Genomic DNA, 22,611 nt, shown 5'->3' on the forward strand with positions numbered 1-22,611 from the left:
CAGGAACAAGTGTCAGCTGACTATCGATGTCAGTCATACTGTGTGTGGTGGGGTATGACTTTGGACCTAAATCAATCAAGGCAATATCATTGGATATGAACTTGAGTGCCGTCTTTATGATCTGAGTCTTCTCATCTCCATGGTCAAGATTAGCATGATGCCCTCGCAGAATATTGTCGGTGCCATCTTTGAGACAGAGTACATCTGCCCTTCTTTCCTGTGTTGTGAAATACAAGGTGTCTTCGTATTTCTCTAGAAGTTTTATCTTTAGCCAATGCTTTGAATAAGAAAGGCTCTTCTCTGGTGACTGATCAAACTCCTGCAGCTTTTCATGGACTTGGTCCATGTTCATTACCCCATGCTCTAATTCTGAGTCTAATCATTCGCAGAATTCAATAAAAACTGCCTCTCGCTCCTCATCAATACTCCTCTGTCCTCTCTTCCTTTTTCCTTCCTCATCAGTCTTGGACAAACTGTCACCTCTCGCAAACATAAGTTTGCATCGCAAATGGTACAGTGTTTCTTCTGCTACCAAGTCCTTGATCCCTTCCAGGCGTCCAGTGACTTCAGTGCCCCAGTCATCCCCGCGACTCCGTGCTGTCTTCAGCAAGCTTGCCTTCAGTGTATCTGCAGTCAAATTATCTGGCACTCTGTATTTCTTTCTAGCTTGTGCTGGATTATTTTTGTAGAGCTGGGCTGGTTGGTTGCAAAGAATGCATACATCCTTATACAGGAGGTCAACTGACTGTGATCTTCTAGAACTGCAGCCAGTTGATGAACTGAACTCACAAGTAGTGCGTCTTCTCTTCAACTTTGATGACTCTTTCTCTGCCTTTGATGCTTGAGCTGACTTCTTGGTGGTTGCAACAAAGTTGTTGTACAGATCATTTTTACACTTCTGGTGGTATCTCAGTTTTCCTTCCTTTTGAGCCTCCTTCATACGTTCCACAACAGTAACATTTTCGACAGTTTCTGCTTGTTTCAATAAAGTTGAGTATCCCTTTGGAGTTGCCTGTATGAGCCTTTCAGCTGGTGTATCCGAGCGTGCACAGATGAAGCAATTGAGCACAGGTGGAGTAACGTCTTCATCCATATTGCTAGACTCCATGTCCTGCAAAGTAGAAAATGAGATATATTTAGACATTATTTTTCCACAAAGGAGTGTCTGTGGTGAAATATAAATGTTAACAATCAACTCAGAATCATGAAAAACCCTTAGTTGACCCCTCATAAGTTACTTAAGGGCCGATTTAAAAAAATAAAAATTCTCGAAAATAATTTTTCGGTACCCGAATTCAACAGCTTTTTTTCTGGGTTTCCCACGGGAGTTGACCTTCAACATTTTAACACATGTTATTACACACCTTTACAAACATATTGGTGAATAAATTTTTTGGTAACAATTTAGTTAACAGATTTTCATATGTTTCCCTTACTATCTAGAGCTGGCCATCCGACCAAACTGAGCAACCGGGAAAGAATGTACTTGGTCAGTGAGATGACCAAGAACTCAATAACTACTCTGACAGAACAACATAGTTCCTTGGTTGAGATGGGAGAACCTGCTGCAAAGACAACGGTCTCTGCAGCACTTCACAAATTTAGACTTTATGGGATAGTGGCTAGACGGAAGCCACTCCTGAGAAAAAGGTGCATGAAGGCACGCCTGGAGTCGGTAAAAAGGCATGTGAAAGACTCAAAGAGACGAAAATGGAACACTTTGACCTGAATGCAAAGTGCTATGTCTGGCGGAAATTGAACACAGCTCATCACCCATCTAACGTCATTCCTACCATGAATAGCATGCGATGGAAATGCATTGCAGCAGAAGGAACTGGGGGACTTGTAAGGACAGAGGGAACAATGAATGAAGCCAAATACAGGCAAATCATTGAGGAGAACATGCTTCAGGGTGCAAAAGACCTGAGACTGCAGAGAAGAATTTCTTTCCAACAGGACAACGACCCCAAGCAATAATCAAGCATACAGCCAAAACAACACTGGAATGGTTTCAGAACAAGAATGTGAAAGTCCTTGTGTGGCCCAGACAAAGCCCAGACTTGAATCCCATTGAGAATCTGTGGAAAGACTTGAAGATTGCTGTTCATCGATGCTGCCCATACAACTTCACAGAGGTTGAGCAAATCTGCAAGATAGAATGGGAGAAATTCCCCAAATCCAGATGTGCGAAGCTTATACAGACATGCCCAAGAAGACTCGAAGCGGTAATCGCTGCCAATGGTGCTTCTATGAAGTACTGACTCAGGCGGTTGAATACTTAAGTAAATAAGATATTTCTGTATTTAATTTTTAATTATTTTGTAAAAATTTCCAAAAAAAGGAAATTGCACTTTGACATTGTGCAGTATTGTGTGTAGATCAGTGACAAAAAGTCTCAATCTCATTTTAAATTGATAGCTCAGGAGCATTAGCCAAAAATGAAGGGGAAGCCTAGAAGAAATTAGTAGAAAGCTGATTTTTGGCACAGAGCTCCAGAATGTCATGTGGATACCCACAGTACAAAGTCCCACGAGTCCCACCTTGTGGCATTTTCAAAATTCAAGATGTCCGCCGGTTAGACGGAAAATGCATAAATTGCGATAACTTCAGCCTAGAACCTCATAAAAGTATACTTTTTATGTCTAAATATATTTTTTAGCATCCTAGGATTTCAATAGAATATCTTTCAGTGACCTCAGATAATGATGTGCAGAGATAATCCAAGTCACTGGACAAACACCGATATCTCATGTACTTCCGATCAATCCATAGAACATCTTTGACGTCATCTGGTTTCAAGCTGGAATCACTCCCACCTACTTCGGCAGCTACCAAATTCCACAGCTACAGAGCATACCATGCTGTTCAGCAGTGGCAGGGGAATGAACTGCTGCCAACTGAGTGGGGGTGGCAGTACAGAGAGGGACTACTTGTTCCAATCGAGACTGATAGGCCTGTCGCCCCTGAGAAAGTGCTGAAAATGATATCTTGTGGATGCAAGGCGGGGTGTGGAAAACGATGCACTTGCTACAAGTCTGGTCTGGAGTGTACCCTCTTGTGTACTGTTTGTAATGGCCATAATTGCAAAAACTCTCGGGACATTGATTTAGAGGGTGATAACAGTGTTTAAGTCAGGAATAAGAAAAGTGACATTCAGTTAACACGGTACTGTCCAAAACACGAGAATCAGGTTGGGATGACTGGGATTAAAGAGTTGGTCTGCTTTTGTGTCGTATTGTAATTAAATGTCAAATCCCCATGTGTTGTTTACTTCTTGCAGGCCTTGTGGTCACAATGTGAAACATTTTGCATTAACTAAAATAATAGCAAATTAAACTTATCATGATTTTGATGTTTTTTTGCATTACAGCAGCGGCAATTTTGTCAGCCATCTTGGATTATATCTACATATCATTATCTGAGGTCACTGAAATATATTCTATTAAAATCCTAGTGTGCTAAAACATATATTTAGCCACGAAAAGTACACTTTTATGAGGTTCTAGGCAGAAGTTATCCATATTTATATATTTTCCATCCAACCGGCGGCCATCTTGAATTTTGAAAATGCCACAAGGTGGGACTCGTGGGACTTTATATTGTGGGCATCCACATGGTATTCTGAAGCTCTGTGCAAAAAAATCAGCTTTCTACTAATTTCTTCTAGGTCCTAACCTAATGCTCCTGGGCTATGAGGCGGTATTACAACACAACAAAATGTGTAAAACATTGAAGAGTGTGAATACTTTCTGTAGGCACTGTGTGAAAGATACATTGTTTTTGCAAAAACCCTCAGATATTCAGGTAATGCAATGCTAATAAACAAACATAGGGGCAATACCCCGGTCACTCACCTGGTAGAATAAACAGTATACTGCAATGACTGAAGGTATTTTAAACCAATGGCAATGCTTGCTAGAAGACAGGGCTGCATGTAGATCATACGAACATAATCATAAGACTTTAAGTAAAAAGCAAAAAAAATACCTATTTTGGGGGGCAACCCCCCCCCCCAACCCACTTTTTGGGGACACACTTTGACCCCTGGTAGATCCCCTTAGACCTTGATATTATTTTATGCCGTGAACAAACTTCAGTCACAACACAACATATATCATTTGTGCCAAATTTGGTCGCAATCCCATCGGCGGTTTCAGAGAAGAAGTTTCAAGTGTTTGCGGACAGACTGACAGACGGTCGGACTGATGGACGGACGACGTGCCATCGCATAAGCTCCCCTGAACTTCGATCCAGGTGAGCTAAAAAAAGGACCAAGGTGAACCTGGTAATGCCATCCACAGTGGCAATAATGCAGGTGGTTGCCAAACATTTGTTCTTTATGCAGGAGAGTATGTGGCATAACTTACTTGACCAAATGATATATTTCCATTGATCCACAAGTTGTTTTTTTTGCATCATTGAAGAAGTACGTTTCTGTTTGTATACAGATGCGGATGTACCTTATAAAAAACACCATTGGCTTAAAATATTTTTGTAAAAAAAGATGTCTCTGCTCATTAACTTTTCAATTACTGCACCATTGAATGCCTCATTAACTGTTTGTATCTAGCTAGTTAGCCCCCTCCCAACCCTGCTAGTCCCACCCCCCTCCCCACTCGGGTAGCTAGAGACAGGGTTTGCAAGTGTGTGTGTGTGTGTGTCCAGCCCATAATTTTTTTTACCATTTGAACGTTTGTCATCAGATTTTAAACAAGCCTTCATTACCCTTGCCAGAGGAGAGGGTACAGTGCATTCAGAAAGTATTCAGACCCCTTCACTTTTTTCACATTTTGTTATGTTGCAGCCTTATGCTGAAATCGTTTAAATTCATTTTTTCCCTCATCAATCAACACTTAATAACCCATAATGACAAAGAGCAAGCAGGATTTTAGAAAGTTTTGCAAATTTCTTAAAAAGAAAAAACTGAAATATCACATTGACATAAGTATTCAGACCCTTAACTCAGTACTTAGTTGAAGCACCTTTGGCAGCGATTACAGCCTCGAGTCTTCTTGGGTATGACACGACAAGCTTTGCACACCTGGATTTGGGGATTTTCTGCCATTCTTCTCTGCAGATCCTCTCAAGTTCTGTCAGGTTGGATGGGGACCGTCGGTGGACAGCCATTTGCAGGTCTCTCCAGAGATGTTCGATTGGGTTCAAGTCGGGGCTCTGGCTGGGCCACTCAAGGACCTTCACAGTTGTCCCTAAGCCACTCCTGCATTTAGTCCTTGAGCCAGACCAAAAGTAATGCTCCGGCGGGGGGAGTAATTCTCATTATGATTTTCCATTAGACCAATGTCTCAAGTGTCAGAAAAGGTGTGATGGACATCTGAGAACGGTAGCTTAGTGCCCGGATGGACGCCATCTTTGAAACCACCCAGCTCGAAAATGCCCATTTGGTGGGGTACATTGTTGCACGTGTATCTGGACTTCTATACTAGCTATCGATGTGCGGTTGACGACTAAATATACGTCCGATGTGTACCGTCTAAATAAAAAATAATATGAAGCATTTTGTTTTAGATTAATTATTATAAAAATCAATTATCGAAAAAAAATCATATATTTTTCAATATTTTATTATTAGACTTGTACTTTTTTTAGTGAAACAACACTGGTATGATTTTCCAAATTATGCAATGTGCTACACCGTTTATCTGTCTATAAAAATAACTCAAAAACTAAAACATATCATCCACCACGAGTTTACAACAAATAAATGTAAAGAGGCATAAAATGACTTAGGCCGCCGCTGGCATTATCTATTCTGACGATAACGCAAGTTAGGAATGTCGTACGGAGAGGATTTTAACACCATACGATATCTAATAAGCAGGTGGAAATTGTTACATAGGAAATCTGCACTTTGGTGGCCATCTTGGATTTCAAAATGGCCGCCAATTATATTAATTATTCATTACTAGAGTTTGGAAAGACGTATGGAGCTGATTTTAACACCATACGATGTATATTCCTAATAAGCAAGCGGAGGTATCATTGAACATGTCATGTTTTAGTCAAATAACACCGGTATGATCTTCCAAATTATACATTTTGCTAAACCGTTTATCTGTCTATAAAGATTTTCAGGCAATTTGGCCTGCATTATAATAGAGAACAACATATGCTATACAATATACAGTGCACACAAAGTTAATCATCAGAGTCGCCATCAGAGTCATTGGCATCCTGAGCCACGATAGCATCATCCTGCACCATGTTGGAGCATCCCTGCAGCTTACACACAACAGTGCACTTCAACCCATTCAGTATGCAGGAGCAATCTGACGGTCGACACGTCCTTCTGCATGTGCATGAGATGAGATTCAAGACGACATCTGGAGCTGGTAGACCCGCCATCCATCGGATTGTGAGCGAACCGCCATCATCGAGTTCCCAACCATGTCCTGCTGATGGTGTTGGGACGTCTGGTAGGTTTTCAAGGCTGCGTCGCCAGATAGCCGCCTGATAGTTGGCCCTAAGCGTATGCTGCATCAAGGAGTCTTCACAAGGCGGCAATTGTCCAGATTCGATCTGGCCCTTCTTTGCACAGAACATGTGATAACGGAGCGAATTAACACCGACGATCTTCGTGTTCTTGGCGTACAGCTGACACGTGAAGGCCTGAATGCTATTGAAGACGTCTGTTGGTACATTCCACGAAGATCCCAGATCTGTGAATGCTTGAAGATACAGCTCATTCGCTTGCACAAGCTTCAAAGCCTTTATCTTTCCTTGGCTAGCCAGAGCACTCACAGTGTCACACCCGCTCCATGCATGAAGCCCTGGCAATGCACTGCAAACTCCAGACCCCAATACCGCAGCCAACTTTCCAACGTCGATCATTCTGACTCGAACCTTTGTTCCTCATCTGATGAAGAGCTGACTATCTATCGATGGTTCTGCTGAGATGAAGACTGATGATCAGAACGTCGGTGTCATCTGCCACTAAGATGATCGTCTTGTAGTGGGTAGCGGCGTGCTTTGCGTGGAGAAACATACGCGTGTCTGCTTCCTCGTGGCTACATTCGAGTGCTTGCACCAACTTCCACCTATCGCGGGTCAGTACCAGACATTTTTCACCATAAGTGACATACAGTGTTCTGTTGCCTAGCTTTTCGCGATTTGTTTCATGTTTCCACGACTCTGCCAGAAACACAACCAGTTTCTCCTTTGTCTGGCTGCAAGCAAGGAGACGCCGCCAGTTCATGATTTTGTGTGCGGGTCTGATCTCGCTGAAACTGATGCCTTCATTTGAACCGTGGTTCACACGCTCAGCTGCTTTGATGGATTCTTCTGTGTATGTGTCAAAGACAACATCGATGCGCTCACTGCCTTGACCAGCGTGAAGCGCTGCAGCAAGGATGCGGTCAGATAGTTCTTCGAACGTGTCGTTCTCGCCATGCATCTTTTGTATGAGAGCCATCGCATCAATTATTGTTGCACTTCGCTTGTCAACGTTCTCGGCTGGTTCCACAAGACCTTCCATGTGTTTCGCAAGTGCAGCTTTGTTCGTTTTTTTCATTGACCCATCAACGTTTGCCAAAGACCATGGTAACGGCCCTAGTGGGTGACAAAGGACAAGTTGCATGTCGAGGTTCCTTGTCTTGGCGATGAGTATCATGGTGGCAAACAGTTGTCTGTCAGCTCTCAGGACGATCTCCTTGTTTGTGCCCTTCACAACTTTCTGCTTGATCTTACCAAAGGTCTTCAAGTTTAGCTTGTTCAATGTGTCATGAAAGCCTGTTCCCTCTTCAAGACGTTTCTGGAAGCTTTGATACGCCGCTTCCCCCTTTTGCAGGGTGTTGAGTAGGTCATTAGAAACGTCCTCCCTCGCAGCCGCTCCGGTAGATATACTGAGAAGACATGACGGATCATCGGCGAATGGATTGGTCCAGTCATTTTCCAGTAGATCACAGATAGCTGTGACGCCAGACTCATCACGTTTGATGCGAGAAGTAGACAAGTCAGGGTGCTTGGCGTGAGATGTGTCGCTGCCATTCACAAGGATAGTTTCTCGTAGTTGCCTCAGTGCAGTAGCCCGATTTTCTGCAGTTAGATAGTATCGTGACACAGCCCCTTGTCGAAGACTAAAACCTCGTGTTCCTCCAGCTGTTTGCGTATCTTTGTTTACTGTTTCTTCTGTTGTCTGATCAACAGCGATTCTGGCAAATGGATTCCCTGGTCTAAGCTGTACGGAGAAGTAGCCTTGATTGAAATGCCTGTACAACTCGGGGCATGTTTCGTGGAGTTGCGTCATCTGTGCATAGTACACTGGTAGATATCTAGCATAGTTCACCTTGTTCATTGCGAAACACCAAGGGATCACTCTTCTGACACAAGCCAAGTGAAGCATCCAGTCGCCTTCTCTATCCGCACGAATCAACCCCAGCAGGGTCTCTACCATATCAATATACATCATCCAGAAGCGAGCCAGGTCTCCATGTTTGGTTCGCAGAAAATGTAGGTATTTCGCGAACATGTCAAAGCTCTGTACACATGAATCATCATCGAGAGCAGCAGCGAGAGTCTCGTGGCAAACATCCTCCTTGATGCTGCGAATTTTGAGGTCAGTGCTTCGAATCTGGGGTTCCTTGTCAGGATGATTGCTTTCTATCCACACCTGGAAGCCCTTCCAAATGATGCGCATTAGTGCCTCGTACATCAACTTGTGGAGTCGCACAGCACGGTTGTATTGCTTGCCTTCCAGAACCCTGTTGATGGAACCTTCAGCGATTACTCCTGACTCAACAGCTACATCCCGAAGGCCTGCATCTCCAAACATTTTCCCAATGCTCGACATGAAGTTACAGATGGTATGGAAGTTCCCCATCATGAGCACGATTCTTCCATATCGATCGACATCTTTCCATGCTATTTCGGTCGCCTTAGCAAATAGTGCCTGGTCTAGCACCACCGGTATACGCTCAAGCTGAAGTGATGACATGATGTTCAGAGCTTCTCTGAGGATTTCTTGCACTGTTGCCATATCTGTGGCAGGCGCGTTTATAGTCGGCAGGTAGCCAACTACATCTTCCGTCACCTGAACACGATCTCTAGTCATGATGTTGAAACCAGTCCACGAACTGATTGTCTGGTCGCATGGTTCCAGCATGCGAGTCATAATCCATACGTGATTTCGGCGCTGCGCAAGGGATGTTGCGCCTGCAAGAGTGTCAGAAAGATCTGCAGGCTTGATTGCAGGTGGGCCCTCTCGTTTCCCACCGCTGTATATTGGAACTAAATCGCTGGATGACGGGATAGATCGCTTCTTATTTGCTTTGGATACTGCCGATGGAGGTTGGGGCGGCAAACACGACTGCGACTTCGGTTGGACGATGATACCGTTGACGCGATGCGATGTTCCGCCACCACTCAGCGATTCCTCTAGCCTGTCGATGTTATCGAATGCTAATACAGTCGGGACCGAAGGGTGCACATGTGACGGAAGTGGTACTGTATCTTTCTCCACACTTGCTAATTTGTCTATGCATAGCGCTGTCTCGATTTCTTCCAGAACTGTGTACGAACATCCGTGCCCGAGTCGATTCAATATTCTGATGACCTCTGTATTACCGGTGAGCGTTTTCATGACCCACGGAAGTAGGACATGCTTCGATGTTCTGATGGTACCCCGGTGTACAGCATTGATGATATCTTGAGCCATCGACCATACCAGTGTGTCGGCACGCGCAGAGCTACCCCCACTCCCGCAAATCAAAGTATGCAGAAATACACGAAGAGAATCTGGTATCTTCACGTAATCTGAAGTGAGTTCTGCTGGCTGAGGTGGCCAACGTTCATTGTAATGAGCATCTTTGATCTGGTGTCGCAGTGAAGTAGCTGCACGCACAATGTTACTTTCACCGTCCGTTCGTTCAAATGCTTTCACTTCTGCTTTCAGGTTTACGCACTCTGCAGCAATCTCTCGCTTTGTCAGATTATCGGGCATCAAGTATACACGGTGTTTCACATTGAAGAAGATGAGCGATTCTCCAAACTCTCTTTGTAATGTGCGCTGCAGATTCTTCTTGATGGAGTCACGAACATCAACTGAAAATGTATCTGAAGACAGGATATCTGTTGCAACATCAACTATTGGAACAATCCTCGGGTTCAAGAACAAGTCAGTGCGAATGAAATTGAATATACATCGTATCATTTCTTGTATGTGGCGCCATCTAACATGTTCACTTTTAGTTCTTAAGCCACCCACCCCCCCCCCCCCCCCTCAGAAATTAATCAGGTCACCGCAACAAATCTCAGACTGAGATATAGAATATAGAATATAGATATAGAATAGACTGACGTCACTTTCGGCACTGGGTTCTGTGGGTTGATTATCGGCGGGAAATTCCAACTGACATAGTTTCGGTTTGTGGAAAGTGCATGCCTTTTCATATATTTTTTGTGTACACTCGTGGTGGATGATATGTTTTAGTTTTTGAGTTATTTTTATAGACAGATAAACGGTGTAGCACAATGCATAATTTGGAAAATCATACCAGTGTTGTTTCACTAAAAAAAGTACAAGTCTAATAATAAAATATTGAAAAATATATGATTTTTTTTCGATAATTGATTTTTATAATAATTAATCTAAAACAAAATGCTTCATATTATTTTTTATTTAGACGGTACACATCGGACGTATATTTAGTCGTCAACCGCACATCGATAGCTAGTATAGAAGTCCAGATACACGTGCAACAATGTACCCCACCAAATGGGCATTTTCGAGCTGGGTGGTTTCAAAGATGGCGTCCATCCGGGCACTAAGCTACCGTTCTCAGATGTCCATCACACCTTTTCTGACACTTGAGACATTGGTCTAATGGAAAATCATAATGAGAATTACTCCCCCCGCCGGAGCATTCACTTCAAAATATGGCCGGTTGGCTCAAGGACTAATTGTCTTGACTGTGTGCTTAGGATCATTGTCCTATTGGAAGGTGAACCTTCGGCCTTGTCTGAGGTCCTGAGCGCTCTGTTTCAGGTTTTCATTAAGGATATTTCTGTAGTTTGCTCTGTTCATTGTTCCCTCAACCCTGACCAGTCCCCCAGTCCCTGCTGCTGAAAAACACCCCCACAGCATGATACTGCCACCACCATGCTTCACCGTTGCGATGGTATTGGGTAGGTGATGAGCGGTGCCTGGTTTCCTCCAGACATGACGCTTAGAATTGAGGCCAAACAGTTCAATCTTGGCTTCATCAGACCACAGAATCTTGTTTCTCACAGTCTGAGAGTCCTTTAGGTGCTTTTTTGCAAACTCCAAGCGGGCTTTCACGTGTCTTTCACTGAGGAGAGGCTTCCGTCTGGCCACTCTGCCATAAAGCCCAGATCGGTGGAGTGTCGCAGTGATGGTTGTCCTTCTGGAAGTGTCTCCCATCTCCACACAGGATGTCTGGAGCTCAGCCAGAGTGACCATCGGGTTCTTGGTCACCTCTTACCAAGGCCCTTCTCCCCCGATTGCTCAGTTTGGCCGGGCGGCCAGCTCTCGGTAGAGTCCTGGTTGTTCCAAACTTCTTCCATTTAAGAATTATGGAGGCCACTGTGCTCTTGGGAACCTTCAATGCAGCAGAAAATTTTTTGTAGGCTTCCCGAGATCTGTGCCTCGACACAATCTGTCTCTGAGCTCTGCAGGCAGTTCCTTCGACCTCATGGCTTGGTTTTTGCTCTGATATGCATTGTCAGTTGTGAGACCTTATATAGACAGGTGTGTGAATTCCAAATCATGTCCAATCAATTGAATTTATCACAGGTGGACTCCAATCCAGGTGTAGAAACATCTCAAAGATGATCAAAAGAAATGGGAGGCACGTGAGCTAAATTTCAAGTGTCATAGCAAAGGGTCTGAATACTTATGTCAATGTGATATTTCAGTTTTTTCTTTTTAATAAATTTGCAAAACTTTCTAAAAATCCTCTTTTCTCTTTGTCATTATGGGGTATTGAGTGTAGATTGATGAGGGAAAAAATGAATTTAAACGATTTCAGCATAAGGCTGCAACATAACAAAATGTGAAAAAGTGAAGGGGTCTTAATACTTTCTGAATGCACTGTATATAATTTGAGTCCGTTTGTTTGTCTGTTTGTCTGTTTGTTTGTTTGTTTCTCCGCACAGAATAAATGTGATTTTCTCTGTAACCGTTGGTCCGTTGACAGGAAATTTTCACAATTGCTTTCACAAGAGCGGAGACGGGCCTCCACCTGTATAATTTTTTAATGATAATTATGACGCCATAGGTCACGTCGTACGGGCGCCATCTTGGAAAAACCAAACAACTTTGCACCTCTATATCTCCCTGAAGAGAAAAAATTGAGGCATGGCTCATTGTGAAGAACTCTGCATGGGGAATAAAATATGTTAATGATGATGTCATAGGTGCCTCCATGATGACGTCATAATTCAACAAGTACAAAACTTCATCCAATCAAGATGAAATTTCTTTAGCATCATCTAGGTATAAATTATTGGAGAAAATAATGATGACGTCATCGGTTACGTGGTTCGGCCACCATATTTGTTTTAACACAAAAGCCTTAAAAACCACTGAAAACACGTCCTGGCGAGGGTTTGCAATCTCTGATTGCTCTTTCTAGTTATCCTTTTAATGTAACTGCTAACTGACAGTTTTTGCTGTGACGTCACCTACCATGTTGTTACTCAGAGCTGAGATATTGTCAGATATTGTTTCACTTGCCAGTGTGAGTATCAAACTAAGCTTGTAATAATAATAATAATAATAATTCATTTATTTTGTATAGCGCTTTTCCAGAAGCCCAAAGGCGCTTTGACAGAGTGGAAAACATAATGCATAACAATACATGAAAACAACAATTGCAAAAAGACAAGAATCAATAGGGAAATATTTAAAGCAAAAGGAGGGAGAAGGAGAAGAGATAGTCAGGGGTTAAATGCTGTGGGTTGAATGTTGAATGCAGTGTTGAACAGGTGGGTCTTTAGTGATGTTTTGAATGTGGTGAGTGAGGAGGAGTCTCTGATGGTGTGAGGTAGTGAGTTCCAGAGGGTGGGAGCAGCGATGGAGAAGGCCCTGTCCCCCCAGGATCTGAATTTGGTCCGGATGGAGGGGGTCAGGAGGTTGGTACCAGCAGAGCGGAGGTTGCGGGTGGGAGTGTGTCTGGAGAGGAGGTCAGCCAGGTAGGATGGGGCCAGGTTATGGAGGGCTTTGTAGGTCAAGAGGAGGATTTTGTACTGGATTCTCTGGGGGATGGGGAGCCAGTGAAGCTTGTAAAGGACGGGGGTGATGTGGTCACGGGTCCGGGAATGGGTGAGTAGACGGGCAGCGGAGTTCTGAATGTATTGGAGTTTATTGGTGATTTTTTAGGGTGAACCATAGAGGAGGCTATTGCAGTAGTCCAGACGGGAGGTGATGAAGGCGTGGATGAGGGTTTCTGCAGCCATGGAGGAGAGGGATGAACGGAGACGGGCAATGTTTTTCAGGTGAAAGAAGGCTGACTTTGTGATCTGTTTAGTGTATTTGTCGAAGGAAAGGGTTTGGTCAAAGATGACGCCAAGATTCCGGATGTGAGGGGAGGTGGATACTGGGATACCGTCGATGTTGAGGGCAAAGTTATGGGTGGATTTTGTGAGCGTTTTTGGGCCAATGATGATTATTTCAGATTTATCACAGTTAAGCTTGAGGAAGTTGATTTGAAGCCAGGATTTTATTTCAGTGATGCAGTTTGTCAGGATAGAGTGGGTGTCGGTGGAGACGGACTTGGTGGAGATGAAAAGCTGGATGTCATCGGCGAAGCAGTGGAATTGGAGACCATGACGGCGGATTAAGTGACTGAGGGGGGACAGGTAAAGGATGAAGAGGAGGGGGCCAAGAACTGAACCTTGGGGGACACCTTGGAGGAGGGGAGCAGTGGGGGATTTGCAGTTATTGATGGAGATGAACTGGCGTCTGTCAGAGAGGTATGATTTAATCCAAGAGAGGGCAGTGCCGGTAACGTTAAAGGTGGATTCAAGTCGGGTGAGGAGGATGGTGTGATCGATGGTGTGATCGATGGTGTCAAAGGCAGCGCTGAGGTCGAGGAGGACGAGAATGTTGAGGTTGCCAGCGTCAGAGGAGAGGAGAAGGTCGTTGGTGATTTTGAGGAGAGCAGTTTCAGTACTGTGGTTGGAGCGGAATCCGGATTGGAATGTTTCATTCAGGTTATTGGCAGAGAGATGATGTTTGAGTTGAGTGGCTACAGCGCGTTCCAAAACTTTTGACAGAAAGGGTAGGTTGGAGATGGGTCTGAAGTTGTTTAGGGTGTCAGGGTTTAGACCAGGTTTTTTTAGAATGGGGGTAACAGCAGCAATTTTGAGGGAAGGTGGGACGATGCCTGTAGACAGGGAGGAGTTTATTGTTGCAATGATAAGTGGAGAGAGAGCAGGGAGGGAGGCCTTGACAAAGCTGGAGGGGATGGGGTCAAGAGTGCAGGTGGCAGTTTTCATTCCTATGAGTTCAGAGAGGTCAGTAGGGGAGATTGGGGAGAACCGAGACAGGGGATGGCAGGACAAGGGGGGGCAGGTGGTTGGAGGGGGAGCGGGTGCGGCGGTGGTCAAGCTGTTGTAGATGTTGTCAATTTTGCGTTGGAAGAAAGAGAGGAAGGAGATGCAGTTGTCTACTGTGAATGACTGGGTGGTGGTGTTCAGGGGGCGGAGGAGTTTGTTTATTGTCGAGAAGAGTGCTTTTGGGTTTCCGGAGCCAGAGTGGATAATTTGAGAGTAGTAGGCGGAGCGGGCGTGGGAGAGGGTATCTTTGTAGTGTTGTAGGTGGTCCTTGGAGGCTTGGGAGTGAACTGTGAGACCCGTTTTATTGCGGAGTCTTTCAAGTTGGCGAGCACGAGTTTTCATCAGGCGGAGTTCAGGGGTAAACCAGGGAGCAGAATGGGTGAAAGAAACTGTTTTGGTTTTTACAGGCGCAAGCTGGTCAAGGCAGGAGGAGAGAGTGTGGTTGTAGTAGTCAGTGAGGTCGGAAGGGGTGTGGAGGTCAATGAAGGGAGAAGTGGACATTTTTTCAGAGAGGGTGGATGAGAATGAGGTAGGTGAAAGAGCGTTTAGCTTACGGAAGTTGATAGTGCGATAATGCCTTGGTGTTGGGGCGGGGATGTTGATGGTCAGAGTGATGGCTAAGTGGTCAGAGAGGGTGAGGTCGGAGCCAGAGAGATGGTGCAAATTTAATCCAGTGGAGCAGACAAGGTCCAAAATGTGACCACGGATATGGGTAGGAAAGTCGACATGTTGAGTGAGGTTAAAGCAGGTGAGTAAATCAGTGAAGTCAGTGGTTATTGTGGAGTCAGTGGAGTCCATGTGGATATTGAAATCACCAAGGAGGAGGATTGAGGGGGAGAGGGAACATAGCTGGGTCAGAAAGTAGGAGAAGTCAGACAGGAATGATGGGTGTGGTTTGGGAGGGCGGTAGACGACAGCCATGACTGACTGCGTGCGACCAGAGAGTTTAAAAGCCAGGTGTTCAAATGATGGAGCAGATGAGATGGAGATGAGGTTGGTCTTGATGTCTTGACGGTGGATAACGGCAATTCCACCACCTCGGCCCTCCGAGCGTGGTTTATTGACGTAGGAATATCCATTGGGTGTGGTGAGGTTGAGTGTGTAGTAGTCCAGAGGTTGTTGCCAGGTTTCGGTGAGACAGAGAAAGTCCAGTTTGTTATCCAGGATGTATTCATTCAGGATGAGGCATTTGTTGTTGAGGGACCGGGTGTTGAACAGGGTGAGCTTGATGTTGTTTTGAACAGCAGGGATGAATTCAGGTGATTTAGCCAGGGTTCGTAGGCAGGAGGTGCGATCGTGTGCGTTGCTGTGACCAGGTGCGCTGGGACGAAGAGTGAGAGTGCGCTGAGCCGATGCACTGAGCCGACCAGAGGACGGGGATGGAGTGACCTGATTGCAAATAAACAAACTTATGACCGGAGCCACGGTGAATGTACCTGGGTCGTCAGAGGAGTCCATTTGATTTGATGGCAGAGATGCATGATGGGGTGGAGCGGGTATTGAGCAGAAGGAGCCTTGCGGCGGAGTACCGCAGAGCCATGCCAGGCAGGAGTGGAGAGACGACGAGGCCAAGGTTGAGGAGGTGAAACAATGGTCCCAACCCACGAGAGCGGGCCCGAGGAAACGAAGGAGCCAGGTAGGTGAAGCCAGGAGCCGAGCCGGGACCAAGCAGAGGGCAGGCAGGAGCAAAGAGACGATCACGAGGCCAAGGTTGATCACGGCAAAGCGGCAAATGCAGCGGCAATCGACCGCCGCCGCTACAAATCTAGATCACGGCGGGAAACCGCCACCAAACCGCTGCGATGGTCACAACCCACGAGAGCGCGCCCAAGGAAACAGCGAGCAGGTGAAGGAGCCGGGCAGGCGAAGCAGGGAGCAGAGCCGGGGCTATGCAGAAGGCAGACTCAATGGCCAAAAAATCCGCACGACCACCAAAAAAAGAAAGCAACTGACAGTGGCCCGGTCGAAGAAGCGGCGAGCATGTGACGCCTGCGTCCTCTTCATACCGGACCGGAAGCGGAAGCTTGTAGCCTTGTAACATGTGCTATTAATACTTATAGTTTATAACATTCATTCTTTGTCGACAGCGTTGGCTTATTCACATCAAAAACTTCCTGGAAATTCAAATTTGAATAGGGTTCTATTTAACAGTCCAATGCACATGTATTTTGAATACTTTGAATCAAATTTGGGTCGTCATAGTTGGCATTCCCTTCTGAGCATACAGTCGTCACCAAAAATGTTGGCACCCTTGCACGTTTTTCAAAAAACTTACAATTTTCTCTAAAAAATAAGTTGAAATTGATAAGTATTTGGTCTCCACAATTCTTTATTTCACTGTTAATATTACAGAACCTTTGTTTTTGATTCAGAACTTAATATATCCTTTTAAATCAGAAAATAAAAAGAAATGGCACTGACAAAAATTATTGACACCCTGGACTTAATATTTGGTAGCACAGCCATTGGACAAAATAAATGCAGTCAAGCGCTTCCTATAGCCATGAATGAGCTTCCTACACCTCTCCACTGGCAGTCTGGCCCACTCTTCTTGTAAAAACTGCTCCAGTTCTCCCAGATTTGAAGGGTACCTTCTCCCAACTGCTGTTTTCAGATCTCCCCACAGGTGTTCAATGGGATTTAGATCTGGACTCATTGCCGGCCACTTCAGAACAATCCAGAATTTTGTCTTGAACCATTCCTGGGTGCTTTTTCAAGTGTGTTTGGGGTCATTGTCCTGCTGCAAGACACATGACCTTCGACTGAAACTCAGCTTTCTGACACTGGGTTGAACATTGCGCTCCAAAATGCCTTGGCAATCTGATTTCATGATGCCATGCACAAATTCAAGGCACCCAGTGCCAGAGGCAGCACAGCAACCCCAAAACATCACTGAACCTCCTCCATGTTTAACGGTAGGGAAATTTGTTCTTTTCTTTGAAGGCTTCATCTTGTTTGCTATAAACATAGAGATGATGTGCTTTACCAAAAAGCTCTAATTTGGTCTCATCTGTCCACAGGACATTCTTCCAGAACGATTTTGGCTTGCACAGGTGTGTTTTGGCGAACTTCAAGCGGGCTGTCTTATCTCTCTCAGCAGTGGGGTCCTTCTGGGTCTCCTACCATAGAACCCCCTTTGATTGAGTTGACGACGGATGGTGCGAGATAAAACTGTCGTACCTTGTGTCTGAAGGTCATCTTGAATCTGTTTGGCAGTTGATTGAGGTGCTATCTCCACCATTCAAACAATCCTTCGCTGCAATTTTTGATCAAGCTTTCTCTTGCGGCCACGTCCAGGGATTGGCTGCAGTGCCATGGGCCTTAAACTTCCTGATAACATTGCGTACAGTGAACACAGGAACATCAATGTCTCTGGAGATGGACTTGTAGCCTTGAGATTGACCATGCTTGGCTACAATATTGTGTCTGACCTCGTCTGACAATTCTCTGGTCTTCTTTCTTTTCTCCATGTTCATTGCGGTACACACAGTGACACAAAACTGCAAAATGACTCCTTCTCTCTATTCAAACTGGTTGAATGAGTGATTTTTATATTGCAGGCACCGGCACTCACCATAGGTGAGTTCAATTCCAAAGTAAAGGAAATCACCTGCTTGAAATCTAATTATTTCTAACAACTTCTAAAAGGTGCCAATAATATTGTCCGGGCCATTTTAGGATTTCTGTGTGGAATAAGCTAAGATTTAGTAATTTTTTCAGCTGTTTTTGGTTTGTTCCATTGCAAAACAAATAAATACATATGTGGATATATATATATATAAATATAACCACCTTTAGAGGCCATTTTTCCCCGCAAAGCGGGGTTTGGCCTTTTTCGGGAACCGTGGTTGTTGTTGTTTTTCGGTCCCCTATTTGAAGCAATGTTTTACGGCCGGATGCCCTTCCTGACGCCAACCCTTTTTTGCCGCCTTTAACGACAAACAGGGAATTACCAGTGAACTGGTACTCAATTAGCCGACCTCGGAAGGATGACAGGCTGAGTCAACCCCCCTGGCGTTAATTCAGCGATCGACCGTGATTCGAACCCAGGATCCTTGGATCCTAAGCCGGCACCCTAGCCGCTAGCCCAACACCAGGGATTGAAATGAAAATATTTTATAAAATATTTTTTTATTTCAACAATTTTGTGGAAGAAATGGTGCATTATTTGAAAAAAGTGCAAGTGTGCCAATATTTTTGGCCACAACTGTATAACTCATGCTGCTGCATTTCAAGGTTGAGATCGTATATGCTTTCTTGATTTGTTTGTTGTCTACTAATTTCCTTGTAATTCATCTGCAAGTACACTGATATATGCTAATTCCTCTCCTGCATGTGATATATGTGCAACCTCCTCCATGAGCCTTCAGCACTGTAAAAAACGGAAAAGAAAACAAGATAAGATAACTTAGTAAATGATTTTGTTTGAATGTTAAGCTTTATGGAGGAATTAACATCAAAGGTTAACAATGGTCATGTTGCATCCTTGACATTAAAAATTAGATCTTAAGATTTAATTTCAGCCTTTAATTTACAGTAATTCAAAGGATTGAGTAAGAGGAGTAGAAAAAACTAGAGTTCATAGAACACCATACACCAAGCAGTGTTTAGATTTACACTATAATTTTTAAAAAAAAAATTTTTTTTTTAAGATCATAAAAAATCCGGAAGTTTAGCGCTACCGAAGGAAGTTTAGTGCTACATTCTTATACATCACCCTTCTACGCTGTAATAAGAACTAAGAAGACAATGAGTCACCGTTTGGGTGATGGAAACTTTATTGATCACCATACAACGCAGCGTCAATCGGCAGAATATACAGGCATATTGGCGGCCCCTCACCACGATAGTGTACCTTATCACATGCCTGCCACGCCCTATCATGCTATATATTGTAACGGTTTTGAGAAGTGTAACGAATTTGAGAAGTGTAACGGTTTTTGAGAAGTGTAACAATTTTGGAGGAAGTGTAACGAATGTGAAAAGTATGGTTTTGTTATGTGTAACACCCTCGTAATGTAAATAATGGTCGCAGCCGTCCTCCTAGTTAATTCCATGAAACTTACACGCAGGCCACGATATATCTTTTTAAATAGTGTATTTCCTTATTCTATGTAGGCTAAATATGTGTTTCCCACTAGATTGACTTTGCATTGTATCAAACAAAATAAGCGTAGGCCCTTTCAATTTCCCCAAACATCTCCGCTCTCCAAAGTTCCTTTCAAAAGGGGTGCGAGTGGTGTTCAATCCCGCAAGCCGCCATTGCCCATGTGCTAATCTCGGAGAAGAAAGGCGTGTCTCCACCTCGTCATAGAGGGGAGGAGTGAGCCAACCCCACTTGGCCAACCAGCACCGCGGTTAGCGACCCGGTAGGCGTGCCCTCGCAGCCGGCGGCTTGATTCCGCCCGGAGTAATAAAAGGGACTGGAAGGGACTGCTTCGGCAGATGACCAGATGAGAGATGAGCGAAGAGGTGACATACGAAAGGAGCTGTGAGCTGAGCTGTGAGCGGTGAGATGTGAGACGCTCCAAGCCAAAGAGGAGAGGAAACCAGCTTTGGAGAGACGCGCTGAGAGGAGGGAGACGGCTCCACCAGAAGGAGAGGAGCAGGTGTGACCGAGCCAGCGCGTGGCGTGACGTCTACAGCATCGGCAGCGGATACGCGACGGAGGGTTTTCCCGCCAAAACCGCGAGGAATTGAGAGCTGCTGCCTCCGACCCTGCCTCCCTCTCCAGCAATCCACCTCAAGCCCTACCTGCCTGCAATATCCCCCGTGTAAGTGTGAACGTCGTCTGTCCTACTCGTTGTCTTGGGGTTAAGTAAAATGAATAGTTTAAGCTAACGATGCACTGTGTGACTGCTTCTTCCATCCATTGCTGTAAATAATTTTGGTCGCTCTTTCTTTTTTTGCTTGTGTGTGTATAATAAATCTGTTCTTCCTCCGTACTCTGTCTTCTTCTCTTTTCATTCTCTTTCGGTCGCTTTAGAGGTTTCCCGATTGAATATCTGCGGTGCGATCTGGTCAACGTCGGGTGGAATCGGGTTCTAATCGGGGAGTAACTGTTCGGACGCGGTAATACCAACCGCTCGGTAAAATAACATCTTAATCCGCGATCCGTAACAATTGGTGTCAGGAGTGGGATTCGAGGCCCGAACCAAATTTTTAAAACGAATAGAAAAAAAAAATTTGGTCAAAATTACGAGCTGCCGAAATTTGGTTTTTTTTAAAGAAAAACCCGAATTTTGAGATCGCGCCATGGACAATCAAGGCGATTGGATGTCGGTGGGGGAGATAGACGGGTTAGGGGTAACCCAGGACTTAGGGGAAGAAAGGGAGGAGGAGAGCAATGAGGAGGCGGTTGAGGGGGTATCAGACGCACAAAATGGCGCCTCGCACATTGCTACGGCGGCCGCACCCGCTGCACAAGTGGGAGGGATGGCCCAAATGCAGGCCCTCATGGAGCAATTTATGGTACAAATGCAGGCGTCCCTCAACCTGCAGAGTGAGCAAATGAGGGCTCAGAGTGAGCAAATGGGGGTAATGGGGAACCGGATGGATGCTCAGGGTGAGCGATTGGAGGGCCAAATGGGGGTAATGGGGAACCGGATGGATGCTCAGGGTGAGCAATTGGGAGTAATGAGGGACGAAGCGAGGGGTACTGGTGAGGGGTTAGACAAGAAATTTGGGAAGTTAGACAATAATTTTGAGGGGTTAGACAACGGGATAAAAGAGGTGAAAAATGGGTTAATGGGGTTAGAAAATAGGATGGAAGGCAAATTGCGGGAGATAGGGGAGCAATCCGCCCGAGAAATTAAACAAATGGGAGAGCAGATAGAGGAGGTAAAAATCGGGGTAGAAACCAAATTGGATGATCAGAGGGATGAATTGGGACAGATGAGGGTGGCATCTACAAAGGAGATGGAGGAGATGAAAGAGGAGATACGACGAGGTGTGAGTGAGGAGGTTTCGGGGCTACGCGAGGAGGTAAAGCGAGGCGAAAAGCGTATGGAGAAAGAGGTGAGAAATGGGGCGGCAAAGTTACAAGGGGGAATAGAAGATCTGACGGAGGAGGTGGAACAGCTGACGGAGGGACAAAAAGAACTAGTGGAGCAGGTTCAAAAGAACACTGCGGTACTAGGAGGGTTAAAGGCGACACAAAAAGAAATTAAAAACGAATTAATAGCGACACAGAGGCAATGTCAGATGGTACGTGAGGAACTGACAATGAGGGTGGACGAGGTGACAGAGATAATGGAGACGAAGGACCGAGAGGTGAGGATGCACATAGAGACGGTCACGGTAGCCTTAGAGGACGAACTTGAGGAGACGCACCGAGAAATAAAAGAGGTTAAACAAAAATTAGAGGAAGTGGAAGAAGAGGTGAGTGAAATTAAGAAGAGACGGACAGAAACTAAGAGAGAAATCCAGGAGGAGGTAATGGAATTGGTACAAGGTCGGTGCTCAACTCATAATGTTGCTCACTAACCAAATAAAGAGTTTGCAGGTGGCAAAGGAGGTGCGGAGACGAGGTGCCAAGGTGAGTGGCGATATAATCGGAAATGTACATGATGTGAGGAAAGCTTCAGTCGGCTTGGGGATTGGTTTGGATCCGGGTGTTCGTGAGAGGCCGTTGGTGAAGTGTGCGACAGGTCTGGTGTGCGAAAAAAGAGATGTGCGAGAATGTCCGACCATGGGGTGTGTGAGGAAAAAGTGCACGCCGAGGAGTGAGTGTGCCGTCAAGAGTGAGTTGGTCGTAGCGCGTGTGCGAGGGGGTACATGGAAGCGCGGTGTAGTAAGTGTTACAGAGGATGTAACGGGAGAGTGTGCACAAGAGTGTGCGCGAGAAAGGTGTGTAACGGACGGGTGCATGAGGAAGGAGTGTGTTGTCGAGAGTAAGGGTGAGTGCGCTGTCAAGAATGGAGGTGAGAGTAGTGAGAGTGACACGGAGCGTGAGTTGGTTGTGACAGGTGAGCGAGGATGTACACCTGGAATGGAAGGATGCACACCTGGAATGGTAGAGCGTGTGTGGGAATGCACACTTGAGTTGGTCGTGAGGCACATGGTTGGGTGTGCAAGTGA

Source organism: Myxine glutinosa, chromosome 9 (assembly GCF_964187855.1).
Source record: "Myxine glutinosa chromosome 9, kmMyxGlut1.1, whole genome shotgun sequence".
NCBI classification, from domain to species: Eukaryota; Metazoa; Chordata; class Myxini; order Myxiniformes; family Myxinidae; genus Myxine; species Myxine glutinosa.